This window comes from Ochotona curzoniae, unplaced genomic scaffold (assembly GCF_017591425.1).
Source record: "Ochotona curzoniae isolate NIBS_2020 unplaced genomic scaffold, NIBS_Ocur_1.0 contig_3498, whole genome shotgun sequence".
Taxonomy (NCBI): Eukaryota; Metazoa; Chordata; class Mammalia; order Lagomorpha; family Ochotonidae; genus Ochotona; species Ochotona curzoniae.
This window is the reverse complement of record NW_024465885.1, coordinates 1,780,653-1,795,102: the sequence shown is the minus strand read 5'-3', so window position 1 is coordinate 1,795,102 and position 14,450 is coordinate 1,780,653.

Here is a 14,450-nt window from a genome sequence, read left to right as displayed (position 1 = left end):
GGCTTCAGGTTGGCGCAGCTCTGGCCATTGCAGCTGCTTGGGTAGTGATTCAGCAGATGGAGGATCTTCTTCTCTGTCTGTCCTCCTCTCTGCTTATCTGATTTTCTGATAAAAATAAAATAAATCTTTTAAAAAATTCAAAGGGACTTGGCAGGCTGGCATACTAGGATAAAAATCAAAAGTCAAATAGGTAACAATAGAGTCAACACTGTCTTCAACAATCTACTACAGAAGCACAAAAAGAATAACAGTTGGCTTACTAGAACTTCGGCAAAAAACATCTGAGAATTCTGGTCGAACATACACAATGAATACCATGGTTCACTGGGTCCTCTTTCAGAACTAAGGCGATAATTTTGCAAGTTGTGGGGAGTATTGATGGCTGACGGCTGATGACTCTCAGCCGAGTTCCTCCCCTCCTTTTGCTGACTCTTACTTTTGTCACTCTAAAGGCATAGATTCCTTGGGTGTTTCCCATTGAGCATATGCCTTTAAAAAATTATTTATTTATTTATTTATTTTCATTACAAAGTCAGATATACAGAGAGGAGGAGAGACAGAGAGGAAGATCTTCTGTCCGATGATTCACTCCCCAAGTGAGTGCAACGGCTGGTGCTATGCCAATCCGAAGCCAGGAACCCGGAACCTCCTCCGGGTCTCCCACACGGGTGCAGGGTCCCAAGGCTCTGGACTGTCCTCAACTGCTTTCCCAGGCCACAAGCAGGGAGCTGGATGGGAAGTGGAGCTGCTGGGATAGAACCGGTGCGCATATGATGGATCCTGGGCGCATTCAAGGCGAGGACTTTAGCCACTAGGCCACACTGCAGGGCCCCAGCATATGCCTTTTAAATGCAAATCTCCTTCTTTGCAATCTATGGTTTTTAAGCATTGAATATCCCAGCCGTGGGAATAATGATTCTATGGAACTCTGAACAGTAAACATTTATAGTATGGTATGATATTTAAGGTCATATAGTGTAAGAGAAACAAACAATATGGCTACATGCAGAGGAAATCAACCAGGATGAACAGTGTAAGAAAAAAAAAAATGGAAGGTACTAAGATAAAGGATAAAGGAATCAGAACTTGGGAGAACTGTCTGAACCCCACAAAGACTGTCCTGGGGAAGACGGAATGGAGGTTTCTGTGCAAAGGAGAAAAGAATAGAAATCAAAAATAGGATTTTTGTAAGGAGACACATGCAGGTTTTGGCTTAATGATTGTGGCTCAGAGATGTCTGAGAACCTTTGCAATGATGTGGGCCTGAGCCAGAGTTCTTTCCAATTCTCAGGTCCCGTGTTTGTAGGTTGTGATAAATTACAGGCTTTTTAAAAGTACTTTGATTTAGATTCTTACAAAATCTTGTTGAATACAGACTCAGTTATACCAATTTTGCTTGAAGTGAAAAACACCCTCTGCCACTTTTAGCTGGTGTAGAGTGGAGCTTCAAAGAACTGAATAAATATGTGATATTTCCTCATAGCCTTCCCAAACTTAAATGTGTTTTCTGTTGAATTCTTCTTTTTCAAGACACAGAGAAGCAAGTGCTTGTCTTTGAACAGCTTTGTCTTTTATTAATAAACAACTTTACAAGTTTTTAGGGCTTAGAAGATGATGTACATCTGTCTAGAATTATTTTTAGCCTGTGTTAGAAATCCAAACTTGACACTTTCACTGATTAGAAAGTTGAGCTCCAAGAATTTTGCAGACTGACTCAGGCCACTCAAGGGATAATACATCATACCTGGAATGTGACCTTTTAAAATTCTGAATGGTCCTTGTGTGGTAGCCTAGTGGCTAGAGTTCTCCCCTTGCAACCTTTGGGATCCCACATGAGCGCCAGGTCATGTCTCAGCAGCTCCACTTTCCATCCAGCTCCCTGCTTGTGGCCTGGGAAAGCAGTTGAGGATGGCTCAAAGCCTTGGGACCTTGCACCCATATGGGAGACCTGGAAGAAACTCCTGGCTTCTGGCTTCAGATCAGCTCAGCTCCAGCTCTTAAGGCCATCTGGGGAGTGAACCAGCGAATGGAAGATCTTTCTCTGTCTCTCCTTCTATCTGTCAATCTGTCTTTCCAATAAAAATAAATAAATAAATCTTTAAAAAAAATTCTGCGTGACATGGCTTTTGAATACCAATACATCCATGTTTAAATTCCTCTTGCTTTCCATTTGTTACTGGTTTAATTGTGTCTCCTCCCAAAAGGCATGTTGAAGTTTCAACCACTGAAACCTGTGGATATGCCCCTGAATCGTAATAGGATTGTTTTAGAGGTAATCAAATTAAGATAAAATCTTATTGGATGAAGGTAAGCCCTAAGTGGTTGAGACTGAGTGGAACACTGTGTGGAGATGGAGATGGGCATGAAATCTATGCTAGCATAAGCTAAAGAACATCACAGATTGCCAGCATCTACTACTTTCTAGAAAGAGGCAAAGAAAGATCCTCCCTGAGAGGCTGCCAATCTGTGAAGCAGACACTTTGTTTTTGAGTATGAAGCAGATACTTTGTTTTTATACTTCTCGGCTTCAGAACTAGGAGAGAGTAGTTTGTTTCTGTTGTTTTAATCATTCAGTTCACGGTGTTGTTATGGCAGGTCTAGGCACGGATGCAACCGATCTGAGGCACTCACTTCTTCCAAGCAGGAAGCAATGGAGCTGGAGGAAGGGGAGGAAGTCTCACACATCAGGAACATCAAGAGGAAAGGCTTGAGGAGTACCTGGTCTTGCTCCATATCTGATGCTTAGGAGAGGATCAGAGAACACAAAGCCACATTTAGTCTCTTCCAGCATCAGTCTGGTTATAAGAATGTAATATAGTTGGGCATTTGACTATATGAGGAGGAAAGGATGCCCCATCCACTTGCCTTTTACCAGGCAACAAAGTCAATCATGTATTCTGAGCATGTGTAGGAAGTAAAAGACAAGAGAAAAATCAGTTTTTACTAGAGAAATTGAAGAGACTGTGCCAGATAACTTGAGAAGTTCTGGGTGGGCTATGGTCCACGTAAGTAAAGACAGAAACAATGGCACAGTGGGAAAGCAAATCATATCAACATTGATCATACTAGCTTGCTTTGTTAGAGCTTTGCAGTTGACAAATCACTTCTTTTGTGGTTGAAACAATTCCTGATTCAACATGATAAGAGATAAAACCTTGGAAGAGATGATTAGGCCACCAAGTGAAAAGTAGGAATAACACAGTTGCATAGAAGTATAAACAAGAGACAGGAATCATATCACAAGATGTCTGCTTCATTCCTATACAGTTTTGTTTTCTGTATTAAGTGGTACATACCAGGGAAAACATATGTCGTTTTGGAGTTGACCTATGTCACTAAGCTTAATGATTTCCAGTTGTATCCATTTTGTGCAAAAGACAGGATTTTATTCTTTTTAAAAAAGACTTACTTATTTTAAATGGAAAGGTAGATTTACAGAGAGGAGAGACAAAGATCTTCCATCTATCTGCTGGTTCACTCCCCAAATGGTTGCAATGGCTGGAACTGAGCTGATATGAAGCTAGGTGCCAGGGGATTCTTCCATATCTCCCCCGTGGGTGCACAGTCCCAAGGCTTTGATCCATCCTCCATTGCTTTCCCAGCCATAAGCAGGGAGTTAGATTGGAAGTGGAGCAGCTGGCACATGAAGTGGAGTGATTATGGATACTGGTCCTTGCAGGAAAGGATAGCCAGTTGAGCTATTGCACCAGCTCCCATTCTTTTCTTTTTTTAATCACTGAGTAGTTTTCCATAGTGTATATATATATACCCCATTTTCTTCTTTATCCAGTCATCAATTAATGAATGTATGGGTTGATTTAATATTTTACTTATTGTGAATTGAGCTGCAACAAACATGGGGATACAGGATAACTCTTTCATTTGGATGTTTCATTTCTTTTGAGCAAATTTCCAGGTGTGGAATGGCTAGATTACATGGCAGATTTGTTTTCAGATATCTGAGAAATCTCCATACTGTCTTCTGTAATGGTTTCCTTAGTTTACATGAACAGTGTATTAGAGTACCTTTCCCCCCACATGCTCACAAGAATTTATTATTGTTTGATTTTGGGATGATGGCTGTCCTAACTAGGGTGAGGTGAAGCAACATTGTGGCTTTTGTTTGCATTTCCCAGATGGCTAGTTGATCCTGAATAATTTTTCACATATCTATTAGACATTGAAATTTTATTTTTTGATAAATATCTGCTTATGTCCTCTGTCCATTTATTAACTGGGTTGTTTGTTTTGTTGTTGTTGAGTTTCTTGAACTCTTTGTAGAACCTGAATCAGTTGTGTAGTTTGTGAATGATTTTGCTTGTTGTGTCGGAAGCCTCTTCACTTAGATGAGTGTTTTCTTTGCAGCATGGAAGCTTTTTAGCTTGAAGTAATCCTATCAATCTAACTTTGCTTTTATTGCATGTGGTTCTGGAATCTTTTCCAAGAAGATTTTTCCCTATGATAATATCTTGTGACATTATACTTTTCTTTTTTTTTTTAAATTTTTTCATGTTTTTTTAATTATATTTTGACAATCTTTACATAGCTAATTAGGGTAAAAAGGTTCAAGGGCTACAGGAAAGTGGGTAAGACTATTATTTCTACATTGTTCTCTTCATTTATCTGATGTAAAGGGAGATTTTAAGGGAGGAGCCCTACTCAGTCTCCCACCCACTCCTGGTCCCTGACATGGGGCATGCTCCGAGGTTCTTGCTCAAGTGGTTTTAATAGTTCAACAGTTATGAATCGCTGCCAGTTTCACCATTCCAAATATGATGAGGTCGTTGAAGAATCTACTGACTGACATAGTCCATCATAGAGTCTCTTTTTGCCCAGTTTCGCTGCCAACATATAGCTAAGGTGGTTGATTGACTTGTTCTGTCTTCTGTCTTTTCATAGTTAGGGTTCTGAGTCTGGCAGTTCGATTGGGGGATCCCCAAAGAAACTTTGTCTGAGGTGTTCTAAAAGCAGATTCTTGTATGTACTAGCAAGCACAGGGCCTGGCACAGTCCATCGCCTTGATCAGCTGGTGGTTGCAATCGCTGGGTTGATTCTGTTTTCAGCCTCGACTTCCACTGGAACCAATGGGTGTTGCAGTCCAGCCTGGTTCTGCCCAACACATACTCGGCCCTCGCATAAACATGTGGGAGCTGCAGCCTAGTTGGAGTGACCCACAATAACCCCCACCAGGCCTGCCCCCTATCCTGGTTTGCCAGTATGTGCAGCAGACATGTCCAGTCTGTCCCACATCCCATTCAGCTCTCTTACATATTAATGGGCATTGAAGCCTAGTTCCATCTAACCAGCCCCACTATCCAGCCCATGAAAATGTTGAGTGCCTTTCTGTCTAGCCACCCCAGCCCCTCTCCTGGTTTTCGTGCCCTCCCATGGGGGTGGTAACCCAATAGGGAAGAGCCCACTATTTCCCTCGTAGACCATTCCCACTCCCGGATTATGACCTCTCCAGGTGGTTCTGTGATTTAACTTGATAGAATTAACCCCCAGTGCCAGCTTCTGCCAGCTGATGTTGTAGCTAAGCCACAACAATCCTCACCCACTCTAATTTTTGATTGCATTAGTAGAAACAATAAGCCCAGCCTGGCTTTTCCCTGACCTGGTCCACATGAGGCGCACAGGTGTTGTAGCCCTGCCTAGTCTGGTCTGCACCCATCCCAGCTCACACTCTCCAGGGGGAGTAGCTGTCCAACAGGGGAGCACCCCATAAACCCCTGCTGGCCCTGTCCCCTCCTTTCCTGGTTCTCACGCGTGCTGGCTGGGTACTGTGGTCACATCTGGTACAGATAAACTCACCTTGGCATTCCGTATTGTGCGCTGGTTTTTTGTTGTGACCGAACCTGGTTCGACCCACACTCTGTTCTGTTGTTTGGATTTGCCAGTGGATGATGTGAACTGATTCTGCCTGGTCTTTCCCTGACCCATGCCAAATGTATGCCAGTGGGAAACTTTCCATGGCCTGTTCTGGGCTGTTTCCTTTCATGATTCTTGTGTTTACCTGTAGGGTCTGTGTCCTGCCAGAGGAGTTGCCCAGGCTTCTCCATCAGAACCTCTCCCAGTGCTATATTTTGTGCATATCAGGGGGTGCATGAGCCAGTACTACTCAGTTCAACTCCTGTCCTAGCAGGAACAGTGGCTTTTCCTGACTGACCTTCAACCCAAACTGGTCCTTACTGTTGGATGTTTCAGCCCAGCCATGGCTCATCCATACCCACATACAGCTCACACATAACTCAGCGGGGGCTGAGATCTAGCCTAATCCATCCGACATCTACCCTGGTCCTCCAGAGCACCAGAGGGTGTTGGAGTCTAGCCCAGCTTGGTGCGTCCAGTCCCTGTCCACACTTGTGCCAAGGGAGACTACAACCGTTTCCTGTTCAGAATGCAGCCCCCATTCCAGCAATTGCGCCGCTTGGTGGGAACCTCAACCCAGCTAGGTTGTCCCCTTAGCTCCCCAACCTGGCCTGTTCCCAGCCATAGATCACACACATGCCAGTGGTTGCTCTGACTCAGCTTGGCACAGCCCCTCACCTGTCCTGACCTCTGCCTTAGACACTGTGGCTTAGCGTTCCTGGCTCACGCTGACCAGTAGGTGCAAGAGCCTAGCTTGGCATGACCTGTGCTCCATCCTGGTCCTAAATTTGCTTGTGGGCTAAGGTTAGCTCAGTCCTGCCCAGTCCACCCTGTTCCATTACCAACTGACATGTTAGCCAGCCATTGGAGCTACTTTGACCAGTTTGTCCGACCCCCAGGTCTGGACTACTTGAACACCAGCAGAAGCTATGACCTGCCAAAGGAGTTTCCCAAGTTCCTCCACTTGATCCACTCCCAAACCCAGTTCTCATACATGCCATTGGGTTTTAGGCCAGTACCCGGCACAATCTGGCCTTCTATTTGGCCTTGTATAAGCTGGTGAATGTTGTAGCCCGGTCCACCCCACACCCTAGTCAGGATGCACATTTGGGTGCTGTTGTCTTGACCAGTCCAGACTGTGGTCGGTTCCTTTACCTGTGATTGATGGCAGGCTCCTTGGTCACACCTAGTTTAGACCATCACCTCTTCAACTCTTGAGCTAACCAGTGGGGCTAGAATTTCCACAGGTTTTGGCCCACATATCACCCACAGAATCTACCCCTGGATATAGTTCTGAGTGCTAGTTAATGTAATGGCCCTGCTTAATGTGACCCTTCTCCTGATCCATCATCATGTCAGGTAACAGGATATGATCCTGCTAGACAAGCCCCGAGCCTTAGCTTTTGCATTGACTGGTGTTTGGTGGTCATGATCATTCAGTGATTACAAGTACTACACAGTATTTAAAGGAGCTTGGTATATCAGTCTTATCCATAAAGATCATCTGGTTCTTCTCCTCCGACCTGCCAGGTCTCATTACCCTCTCTAACCTTCAAAGGAAAAGTTACTCTGTCATTGGGATTCTATAGGATTGATTGACATCCCAGAGGTACAGTAGGCTTGATATAGAGATACCTAAGTAGCAATTCAATTCCCCAAAACCCCAGAGCTGGCAGCCGGGCAGCCAGTGTGCCATTTGGCACCAGGCTTTGCCTGCTGACATCTGCCAGCAGCCATGTGGTTGCAGGGGCTAAAGGACTTGGGCCATGCTTCTCTGCCTTCTCAGGCCTAAGTAGGGAGCTGGATGGGAAGTGGCACAGCTGGGATATGAACCAGTGTCCCATATGAGATGCTGGCACTTACAGGTGAAAGAATAGCCTTCCTCCTTCCTTCCAGCCTCCCTCTCTGGCCCCCTCCCTCCCTCTCTCCTTCCCTCTCTTCATTTCTTCCTTCCATCTTTCCTTCCTCCTTTCGTTTCTTCCTTCCTTCCTTCCTTCCTTCCTGCTTAATGGCTTTGGCTTAAACTTGCAGAACTACATAGATTATCAATGGTGAAGATGGGACTCCTTGTCTATTATGGATTTTAGTGGGAGTATTTCCATCTTTTCTCCTACTCAATAAGATCCTGGCTGTGGTTTTATCATATATTGCCTTGATTTTGCATAAAAAGGAATGCTCTTTCTGTACTCAAATTGTTTAAAGACTTTTTGTCAGGAAGGTATGTTTCATTTTATCAGATGCTTTCTCTGTATTTATTGATGAAATCATATGGTTTTTATTTTTCATTTGTTAAAGTGATGCATCACATGTATTCATTTTCATTTACTGAACCATTCCTGCACCCCAGGGGTAATGATCTTTCTCACGTGTTGTTGGGTTCTAATTGCTAATTTTTGGATGAGGGTCTTTGCATTCATCTTTACCAGGTTTGTTCATTTATTGCTTTCTTGTATCTTTTTCTGGTTTTAGAATTGGGGTGATACTGGCTATGTAGAAGGAGTTTGGGAAGATTCCCTCCATTTCAATTGTTTTGAATAATTTAAGAATTAAAATTAGTTCTTAAAGGTTTGTTAGGATTCAGCAGTGAAACCATCAGATCCTGGGCTTTTCTTTGTTGGGAGAGTTATTGGGCTCAGTTTATTTTAATGTCTTCACGAATCAACTTTGGTAGATTGTAGGGATCAGATACTTACTATTTTCTTCTGGATTTCCCAATTTGTTGGCATATAGCTGTATGTAGTAATTTCTGATGATTCTGATTTCTGTAGTATCTGTTGTAATTCTCCTGTTTTTCATCTTTGATCTTCTTGATTTGGATCTTCTTCCTTTTGTTTATGGTGAGTTGGGTCAATGATGTACCAACATTATTCATTTTTTTAAAAAAATGATACTGATCTTTAGTATCATTGCTTATTTTCTTTCTCTCTCTTTATTTCGTCTACCAATTTGGGGTTTGATTTATTCTTGTTTTTCTAGGTTCTTGAGATGCATTATTAGAATATTTATTTGATGCCTTTCTAATTTCTTAATGTGGACACTAATTGCTATCAAATTCCCTTGTAGTACTTCTTTTGTGGTATCACTTAAGCTTTGATATGCTGTAGTGTCATCTTCATTTGTTTACAGGAAGTTTTTTTTTTTAATTTTCCTTTTGATTTCTTCTAGGACTCACTTGTCATGCATGAACATATTGTCCAGTTTCCATGTGTCTGCATATTTTCTTAAGTTGTTAATTTCAATGTTTAATTCATTGCAGTCAGAAAAGACACATGGTATGATTTCATTTTTTTGAATTTGTTGAGATTTGCTTTACAGCCTAGCATAAGTTTACCCCTGTAAAAACTCAGGCATTGTATATTCTGCATGTGTAGGATGAAATGCTTTATAGGTGTCAGTTAGGTCATATGGTCCATATTGCAGATTAGCTCTTTTGTTTCCTTGTTGATTTTTCTATCTTTTGATCTGCGTGTTGTTGAAAATGGAGTGTTGAAGTCCTCTGTTAGTGAATTGGCTACTCCTGCTCATTTTTGCTTTCCATTAGCATGGAATATGTTTTCCATTCTTTCACTTTTAGTCTCTATGTATCTTTGTTAGTGAGGTGTGTTTCTTGCAGGCAGTAAGTAGATGCATCTTATTTTTTTTTTTAATTCATTTAGCTGATCTGTATAATTTATTTGAAGAATCTAGGCCATTTACATTTAAGGTTATGTTGATAAGCAGTGATTTTGTCCTGCCATTTTCCCATATATATTCCTATTCTTTGCTTTGGATTTCTTTTGTATTTTTGCTAGGAGGATTTATTCATTCATATTCTTTCATAATGATGATTATCTTTCTCTGTTTCTGTGTTTGGCACATTCTTAAGAATCATTTGTGAGGATCAATGAATGGTGACAAAATCTTCCAATTTCTATTTGTTTTGGAAAGTCTTTGTCTCACCTCTACTTTTAAATGGGGACTTACTGGGGACAGAGTTATGGGTTGACAGTGTTTTTGTTTTAGGATTTGGACTGCTTCTCCATTCTCTCCTAGCCATTAGGGGTTATGATGAGAAATCTGCTCTCAGTCCAATTGGAGACCCTCTGAAGGTAATCTGACATTTCTAGAATCTTTACTTACGTTTCACTTTTGAAAGTTTAACTGTAGTGTGTTGTGGTGAAAATCTTTTTGATTGTATCTATTGGGAGTTCTTTGTGCTTCTTGTAATGGATGCCTCTATATTTCTCCAAAGTAAAGCAGTTTTCTACTATGATTTCGCTGAATAGGTCTTTTAATCCATTTGTCTTCCCACTCCTTCAGGAACTCCTATGATACATTTGCTAAGTTGTTTGATAGTATTCCATAAATCTCAATCATTAAGTTTTTCAAATTTACTTTTGGTCTGAGATATTTCCAAAGATTTGTCTTCTAGCTCAGATATTCCTTCTTCTCCTTCATCTAGTCTATGGTGAGAATTTTCACTGTGGTTTTTTGTTCATTTGTTTGTTTTTATTTTTTGTTTCATTGTGTTTTTAATTTGATGTGTTGAATTGTGATTTTGTGTAGTCTTATGATCATTCTTTTAAATTCCTTTTATCAATCTCTTTATGTTCACATTTTAATATTGAAGTGTTGTGTTTCCTTGGGGGAGTCATTTTTTCTTTGTTCATATTTCTGGTACTTCTATGTTTATTTATAGACATTTGTAGTAACACTTGTTGTTTTTTTCCTCTGATGGCTTTTATTTTTGAAATATGCCTCTGTTGCTTAATGGAGCAAGTACTCCTTCACTGAATTTCCAGGAGTATGTGCTGGATGGGGCCAGAGAGCTCTGGTTAATGCTTGAGGATGAGACAAGACCCCAGTGTGGCACTCAAGTTGGATGTACTAAATCCCTATTTTCAGTAGAGAGGATAATATGTCCATGTAGGCTGGCATGATCACAGCCCCACATCCTCTCTACTAAGGTGTCAATGTCTGGATTAGCCCACAGTGGCTACGCAGGCCACCTGCACAGGTGTATGAACCACAAAAAAGATCTGTACATTCCTGAGTGTAAGCAAGGAATCTTCTACATTGACTCACCCCATGGAGCTCTGAGCCTCTGAAGCCAGACAGAGTGATTGCACAGATCCAGCCTTATCATAGGCCCTGTTTTGCAGACACAGAATTCACACCACCATAGTGTGCAGGGCTCCCACAGTCACAGGGAGCAAGAAATCCACTCTCAGTTCTATGAGACCACCCTGCCAGTGGCCAAGACAGCCAAGGCAGTCCCAGAGACAGCTGTCTGCCAGTGCTCCAACTTGGCAGTTTGAGTCTGGAGACTGTGATAGAGGAAGGTGAAAGGAATACCTCATAGGTCTGACTGGGAACCCTGCCTCCTGAGATCCTCCACCATGTTCAAGTTCAGTGGTGGCCACAGCTTTATTCCTCCAATAAAATCCCCCAGTAGCTCATATTTGGGCCACAATTGCCCTTATTCAGCTTATTAGGATGGTGTTTCCTCCCTGCTGTTGCCAGGTGTCCTGGGAGGAAAGAAAAGAAAGCAATGTGTTTGCCTCTCATGGGCTTAGGTGGGCAATCTGTGCTCCACTAGTGGTGCTCTAGGCTGGCCTCACAATCTGTTTGGTTTTCAAGATTCTCCCTTGGTCAATATCACTAATGACACTGGTGGTCACATTCTCCTCTCACATCACTCCAAGAAAATGGCATCTCCTCCAGGCCTCAAATGCAGGAGTCACTGGTGGTGTCTGCACTGTCTGCTGCATGTTTGCACTGCCCACAATACTCATGATGTCGCTCTTCTTTCTGTAGAATTTCCACTGCAAATGCTCCTTTGGGCGTGCAGCCATTCTCATGCCTGATTGGGCTAGGCTGCAGTATCTGCCTGCGAGTGTCAGAGCAGGGTATGAGTCATGTCAGGCTGGGCCACAGCATCCACTAGAACATGAAAAGAAAATGTGGGGAGCAGCTTCTGAAGGGAACTTGTGAGCTTGCCTCTGTGGTTCTGCAGCACCCACTAGTATACATGGAAAGCAGAGAGTGTTGATGGGCCAGGTCAGGCTGAATCATGGAACTCAGCTGACAAGAATTCACCTGACACTTGTGGGAGCTGGGGCTGGGAAGAAGCCAGGCAGAGTCAGGCTGCAGCACTTGCCAGCACATGCAAAGGCAAGAACTGAGAGTAGATAATGACAAGCAGGGCCTCTGCACCTTGTCAGCATTTGTGTGGGTCAGGTCTGGGGGACAGGCTGGACAGCCCATAGAACCCACTGGCATGCATGAGAACCAGGACATGGTGTGGGCCATGCCCAGCTGGACTAGGCTGCAAGATATGGAGGAAGGTCCCACCAATGTTCCTCCATAAGTGGTCTTTCCCACAATAATCAGAGGCCACATGGGTGTCATCCCTCTGAATTATGTAAATAATACTAAAAAGAAAATTTAAACTTAAACAGTCTATAATAAAAAACAAACAACAAACAACAACAAAGAATGCAGCTATTCAGTTTTTCTTTCATCTGTAGTTGGTCAAAATTAGCATGTCCGGGCCCTGCATAGTAGCTTAGTGGCTGAAGCTACCCTAAGATCTCACCTAACAACCCCTAGGACCCCATATTAACGCCCTTTCGTGCCCTAGCTGTTTCACTTCCCTTCTAGCTCCCTGTTTGTGGCCTGGGAAAGCAGTTGAGGATGGCCCAAAGCCTTAGGACCCTGCACCTGTGTGGGAAACCCAGAAGAAGCTCCTGGCTCCTGGCTTTGGATTGGCTCAGTTCCAGCCATTTGGCCACTTTGAGAGTGAACCAGCAGATAGACAATCTCTTTTCTGTAAATCTGACTTTCTAAAAAAAAAAAAAATCAGCGCGTCTTCCTTATTCAGCCACCTGGGACTGCCTTTTTCCATCCCCAGCCTTCTAAATAAATACTAATGCATAAATAAGAGCACCCAGACTAGAGTATTTTGTCACAGCAGCTTCCAGCACATGATTTTATCTAATCTTCAAATGGTCTAATAAGGGAACCCAGGCCTCCAGATTCCTACCTTACTTGTGAGGGGACTGAGGCTCAAAGAAATTAAACTATTTTCCAGGGTAATTTGTCTGTGTTGGAACTGGAACTCCAACTTTTGACTTGATTTGGTACATTGCTCTTCATGTAGGGTGGTCAGAGCTACCTTGACCTAGTCCTGCCCCATCTTTGGGGCACATTTGATCCTCAGGGAACAACAGCCACCATACTCTTCCCTCTGTACCTTGAAGATAACTCAAAGCAGGGACTCGAGGCCCAGACACAGAGATGGGGTAACTAACTGATGTGAGAGTGGGTGGAACAAGAGGTCCCAGATCTTAGGGTGGGCATGGATTCTCAGGGTCCGCTCCCACTAGTGTGTGCAACACAGCTGAGCTGACACTGGCATTATCCGCATGTCAGGAGGTAGTCATGGCAACTCACTCCTCTCCTAGGCTGATGAGTACACAATTAGGTAGAAAGGAGGAATCAAGTTAATTGCCTGTCATCCCCTCTCTGCTCTCTGTGTATTGATTCAAATTAAGCTTTTTCAGTTTTCTAAGGTCAGCCAGATACCAAAGGATCAGAGTACAGGCCTGGGAGTCAGCACCTCCGGGAAACAGCCAGTTCTGAGTGAATCCCTTAACCTTTCTGCCTCTCTGTTTACTTCTGACCTATACATTCAGAAAAACAAATCTCTTTGCCTGTCCTCCCTTGATATCTGACATGAAGTTTATAACCCGCCTTCATTTTAACCATTTCTGACTCCATAACCATTCAATTAACCATTCAGTCTCTGAGAGAAAAGAGTGAGGGATACAAATTAAATTCTGTCTCTATTGAAATGCAGGAAGCATTGAACTAGAGACCAGTGGAGGGTATTGCATGTGCATGTCCACACAAAGGTTGGGGCTGGGGAGCTAGAGTTAGAGATCTGCCTTTGCCAAAAAAGTCCTTGTCCGCTGAACTGTCCACCTGGTGGAACTGGAGGAAGTCCTCAGCAGTGTCCTAACCCCTTTCCTAGCCCCATGGTTCTTCCGCGAGATGGAACCATGTAAACATTCTTGCATGGTCCTTGCTTGGCTGGTTTTGTGTTTAGTGCTTCAAAATTCTTCTCTGCCTAGAATTCCTTTTACATTTTATAAAGATGCTTCTATGATCACTGCCTAGAAATTCTGAAGGCTGCGTACATGGAGTTTCCAAACACCATGACTATTTTTGTTATTGATAACAAGCAGGTCATCATTGTATGTACAAATTCTATCTCAATTTTTGACCACAAGCTACAAGAGAGAAATCATGTCTTCTTCTATGATGTTGCCTAACACCAAACACAGTGCCTGGCATGTTAAAGATAATCAATCAGTAATTGTCAGATAAATGATTGATTTATGAAGTCAGCAAATGAATAATGTCTAATTGGAACATTAGACAATGGTTTTCAGGAAGAAGCAAATAGTTACTTAATGAGTAGAGTTAATGTTGATGGTGATTGATTTAGATTTTCATACTATCTGTATTTTACTCAAATTGTGTGGGCAACTGCGAGACCTGTTTGTGTTTAGAACAGAGATTACACTCAAGAACTTTGC